We start from the raw sequence: 6,000 nt of genomic DNA on the forward strand, positions 1-6,000 counted from the left end.
GTGGTCCTCTCCCTTTCTCTTGGGGATCTGGGGTGGAGGGTGCTGCACGCAGCGATCCCCTGCAACCACAGAGTGCTATGGTTCATGGACTCCCAGCCCAACTGCTTGTTCTGTGGACCATGTATATAATGGGTCTGAGCATTTGCACCCCCTTTTTGACTTAAAAATCTTCTCCTCTGCTTTTGGTTGCACTTCAGTCCCCCGCTCCTGATCTTTGGGCACCCGGTACAGGCGGGGCGGGGCGGGGCGGGGCGGCGGGGGCGAATGGCAGGTTTGAGGACCTCCTCGTGGGTCTCCTCCTGCACCTGGCCAAACTAGCCATAAACAGGTCCAGGCCCTGCCCTCTCCTTCACTGTTTGATCATGCAGCACTGCCCTGGCCACTCGGGTGTTTCCTTTCTTCCTGATGGTGGAATATTAATAAAGATTTACACACTTCTTGTTCTCCACTGTGTCCTACACCCTGCACATACACTACAAGGGTGCTGGTGAAAAATAAGCATTACCCCAGTTAGGTGGTAGTGTGGGGTAAGAAAAAAAAACAGACATCCTAACATGTTTGTTTCCTAATTACGTTAAAACATATTTGTTGTCTCGGGCTTAAAAGAGGAGAAAAGCAATCAATATAAATTCAGTCCCCCTTTATTAGTGACAAATTATCAAAGATTAAAAACATTTCTACTGTGTCTGCAATGGAAAATAAGTTCTACACTTTTTACCTGTCTACAACAAAAAATTCTAATTTGAATTAGATACAAACTAAAAAGCACTTGGATGAATAGCGAATAACATGTCATGCTTGGATTACAGAAAATATAGAATGAATTTTAGAACAAGGTAACAAAGCTTACAAGAAACAAATATTCATACAGCTGAATTCAACCCACAACACCAAGTAGTTTGCAGGTACTTTTAATGCTTTCAAAGTATAGTATAGCTTCAGATAGCAGACAATGATGAGTGCTTTGCAATGGTGACAGAGATTACATATGACCACAATAAAACCACCATCCTTCTGAACCCCCAAAATAAAATGAGGGCATGGTCATTGCCAAACATCTATGTTTTGATTGATGTTTGTTGGTATTGTTTCTTTCCACCAACAGCAGAGATGATGAGTACAAACCAATGTGCCATTGTATAAACAATGCAGTCGTTGCAGTTTTACAAAATAGCGACCATTAGTATATATATATATGTAGACTCAAATAGGTATTTCAACTGAACAGAATGGTGTGCAACCTGTCACAGCGAGAATGGAGGGCTACAAACAGAGGAAAACACTTGCTTAAAAATTATGCAGACTTTACACAGACATTATAAAAGATAAGATTTCGCTTAAGAAATAATTTCAACCTGTTAGATCTGACAAAGGGCAAGGTGGAAAAGGCCCAATTGTACTCAAATCGATCAGTGTACATAATTACTGCAGCATGAACTAAAAGGAAGTAGTGGGGGGGGAAAAACAGTTGTATGAATATTTCTATTTCTTGTAAACTTTGTTAACTTATTCTAAAATTCATTCTATATTTTCTGTAATCCAAGCATGACATGTTACCTGCTATTCATCCAAGTACTTTTTAGTTTGTATCTAATTCAAATGTGTAAAACTTATTTTCCATTGCAGACACAGTAGAAATGTTTTTAATCTTTGTGTATTTGTCACTGATCAAGGGGGAATTGAATTTATATTGATTGTTTTTCTCCTCTTTTAAGCCCGAGACAGCAAATACTTTTTAATTTCTAAATTTCAGTTAAGACAGTCTCCAACTCAAGCACATTCCAACAAACAATCTAGCACCCATTTCACCTCTTAGCCTCATTCTTCTTTCAAACCCAGCATATATCACATGAAAACTTACAGGCATTTAACGCTGAAGATTGCAGTTATGTGTGACATATTTAATTGGTAAACTATGTCATAAAGTTGCAAGTATCAGTGTTATTATCTGGGCTTAAAATCTGGCAAGTGCTCTGCCCTAAAACATATTGGCCAAATTAAATTTCTATAGCGAGTTAAGAGCAGTTGTACCAATAAAAATGGTTTACCATTAGATGTAGTACAGGAGACAGGCTACTGAATTTCCAGTTGTGGAAACTGGGAGACAATTGTATGTCGCATGACCAATAATATCAAACTTAGAAACTTTGACAAGAATACCAATGACTTTTTGCGCCACTTGCAACACCAAGGAAGGCAAACCATATACTGGCAGTTTGATTGTTTCTCAATTCATTTTTGTAAGGAATTGATATGACTGACACTATAGAGGAAGGGTGCTACTCAACAAACACATGATGTATCAACTTATTCTCTCATGGAATGAGAGCATCGCTTGCAAGCCCAACACTTGTTAGCTGCCCTAACTGTCCTAGAAGCGAGTAGCTTGCTGGATCATTTCAATGGGCAATTATATTCCTGAAGGTCAGGACTCACATGCATGCCTGAGCATATAAAGACACTCGATTTCCTTCCCTAAAGGACATTAGAGAAATAGATGTATTCTTATGGCAATCAACAACAGTTCCAAGGTCACCATAACAGAGAACAGTTTTCAATTCCAAATCAACTTTGAATTCCAACAGCTACTCTGGGTAGGATTCAAACCCATGCCCATAAAGTATTATCCTACACTTGAGGATTGCTAGGCCAGCAACATCACCACACCATCACTTCCCCTGACTTACTGAGATGACAACCATTGCTGGTGCAGCATATTGTTTAGATTCTGGTCCCATAAGACAATGTACTTTATGACTGACAGAAATACTCAAATCTAAGGAGCAATAAACAAGAAACTTTCAATAGAAATTAATTGTATTCAAAATTCCAAAGATAGCATTTCCAATGTCTGAAAATATTATGCTAATTATTTTAATGATGCACAGCAAAGAATACACTCAGCACTTTGCGGCTAACAACCAAACTGTACAATCAATTTTCATGATTATTAAACTGTGGCCCAAACAAGAAATGGGTCAGCTGAGAAACCTTACCACATATGATCATCTACATTTTTCTTGTTCCTATTTTTCACCTTTTGCTGAAACTTCTGCAGGTTATTTTTTTTTAAACTGTAGCCTCCTTCTGAGCCCTTTTTCCTGTATTCCCAATTTTTAAAAAATGGCTCTCCTTAATTTGATCTCCCCACTACTTTTTCTTGTTTGTAAATATTGGGGATCAACCAACAATATTTGCTTCTCAGCTATGGTTAGATATGTCACAAAGTGACTCAACTGAAAAGACATTCTGCTCAGTTGCTTTATATATAATATTTTGCTCATGCTTAGAGTGACTGGGCTATCTAGTTGATTCAGAATATTGAGCATAGAAACATTAAAACATAGAAAATAGGTGGAGTAGGCCATTTGCCTTTTGAGCTTCCACCACTATTAAATTATAATCATGGCTGATCACGCAATTTCAGTATCCCATTCCTACTTTCTCTCCATACCCTTTGATCCCTTTAGCCGCAAGGACCACATCCAGCTCCCTTTTGAATATATCTAATAAATTGGCCCCAATAGCACGGATGAAACATGGATCAACATACTCAAAACAATCGTGGAGAGAGCATCTCAAAATACAACTCAATCATATTAAAGGTATACGCTTTAGTTCACACACACAAGTTTTAATAATCCTACATGCAATACAAAACATTTATTTTAAATCAATTTCCAAAACAGAAATCAAACAGCCATAACAAAAAAAAACTGTATTAAACTCCTCTGTCAGACAATTATTATTTTTCAATTGATTCAACTAGTTATCAAGTTACTGAAAATTTCAGCATGTGTAAATATACACACTGCTCCTTCAACTGGAAAAGGAATCTTTTACAACTGCAATACTGTGTTCTGCATAAGGCCAAGTGATGCATTCAGCAACATTCTTTTTACTGCCATCAGGTCCGTATGCTGTAAAATGTCAATCACTTGTCCTATTGACAAATGTGTCACTCAGAAAATTGAAGTTTCAGTGCAATGCTCACTAATTTTGAGAATTTTGACACTTGTTGTTCTTAATCAACTGCAAGGACCTGCTTACAAACATTTCAGTTGTGCTTTTCAAGGACAAAAGATCTTCCAAAGAATTACCAGCGACACTGCTACATTTTATCCTCTACATCTCCACAAAAGCTCATAAATGGTTGGAATTCTCCCACTGATCACCACACAGCCTTTATTCAAATATCAAGTTGCTGCAGGATGGGAGGTTAACAAAGAGTAACGCTATCCTCTACAGCCCCAAGCACTGTGCTGGTTGACAAATCCACACAGTATTTAATTTGCACTAAACTATGCTATTTGGACCTAGAACTTACATTTTGACAGGGGAGGTACACCCATAGAAATGTTTTTCTAAAAATTGTATAATGGGATTTGGGAACCATTGGCAAGGCCAACATTTGTTACCCATTCCGAATTCCCTTGACCTGAGTGGCTAACTGGGCCATTTCTCAGGGCAGAAAAGAGTCAATCCCATTGCTGTAGCTCAAGGCACATAGAGGCCAGATCAGAGAAGGATGGCAGACTGCTGCTCTTCTGATGCTGCCTGAACTGCTGTGCTCTTCCAGCACCACTAATCCAAAATCTGGTTTCCAGCATCTGCAGTCATTGTTTTTACCTTCCTTCTCAAATGGCCCAGTGACATTACCACTATGCTAACGTCTCCCCACTTTCAAATTACTTTTAATTAAGTTTATACAGATAAAAATATGGATTATTCTGATCTAGTATGTTCCTCATATAGACTGAAAACGTGTCTATTATAAAAACTGGGTCTTGTACATCACTGTCAAAAATTACCTACCTGCATACCATCAGCCAGTTTCACAATAAATTAACTAAATAAAAGTACTCATGTTTTAACACGCTGTTTGCAAAGAGATGTTGCTATTCATCAAAAAGGTGGCATTTTTAAATTTTATAAACATTCTCTAAACGACTTGAAATGTTGGGATCAATATAAACAAAATGAACATTAAAAATACCACCGTCCCTCGAAGAGGCTGTTTGACGAAATGAAAACGTTTTTAAATTAGTTTTAACTTCTTCGTTCCGCATTTGTATAGAGACGACGACTTCAAAACTATAAAAAGGCATTTCAGGTGCACTGATCAGCACGCACCGAAAAGTATTTGTCCTGCTCGTTATTTTGGCTCTTTACAAAGTTTATAAGTAACAGCTTCAGGGAAGTGCAACATTTTTGCAAGAAGGGATTTGATCGGAGACATCATGTAACACAAAATGTGCAATTCGTTTAAACAAAAATCAATAATTAACCTGCAAAAGCCTGATTCACACACACACACACGTTAGGTCAGGAAAAAGCCTTAAACAATAACTTGTGTAAAGGTTACTTTCGGCGTCACTCTCGAGCCGGGGCTCCAGGCTGAGGTGTGAAACATTTGGGTCAACTCAGCCGACAGCCCCCGGGAGACAGGCTGGATCCGGCACAGGGAGGGCACAACCCGACAGGAGCCGAGCGCCAAGGCCCGGGGGATCCAGCGCGAGGCCCGGCGTCACTGCACAGGCCCAGGGAGTTAGGCCGCACTGACAGCCGGCCCCGGGAACGCAAGCTCGGAGGGGGCGGCTAGGCCGCGCTGCAGGCCTCAGGATGCCTTACCTCAGGATGCGGGAGGCAGCCGCCTCACACGGCGGTGGCCGCACTGGGCCCCGGGGATAGGGCAGTCCCGCCCGCTCCCATTGCCGATCTCGCCGTCTCCCTCTCGGTCTCCGACTGAGCTCCGGCCGCCCCTCCCGCACCGGCCTGGCGACCCCGTGTAGAACCGCCCACCCCTCCCAACACGCATGTCTCGCAACGCCCCCTGACGTCATGGTGACGCAACATCACCGCCCATTGGTAATGACACGGTGTTGCCCTCCGGTTTGTGATGTCATTGACCACGCCCCCTCAACGATAAGCCCCACCCCTGCTCGGACGCGCCCCTTGTACTATACGCCCCGCCCCGCGGCTGGTCACGCCCCCTAGATG

The 6,000-nt window shown here is 41.1% G+C and overlaps 1 protein-coding gene across 1 annotated transcript in view; it reads right to left on the reverse strand.

Annotated features, from left to right (window-relative positions):
* The window catches only part of aftphb (aftiphilin b), a 56,258-nt gene extending 50,464 nt beyond the window's left edge, over nt 1-5,794 (reverse strand). The window contains exon 1 of the mRNA XM_043696696.1: nt 5,632-5,794. The gene's annotated coding sequence lies outside the window, so the exon portion shown is untranslated. The remainder of the gene's footprint in view (nt 1-5,631) is intronic.
* Nucleotides 5,795-6,000: the final 206 nt, after the last annotated feature.

This window comes from Chiloscyllium plagiosum, chromosome 9 (assembly GCF_004010195.1).
Source record: "Chiloscyllium plagiosum isolate BGI_BamShark_2017 chromosome 9, ASM401019v2, whole genome shotgun sequence".
In the NCBI taxonomy this organism is placed as follows: Eukaryota; Metazoa; Chordata; class Chondrichthyes; order Orectolobiformes; family Hemiscylliidae; genus Chiloscyllium; species Chiloscyllium plagiosum.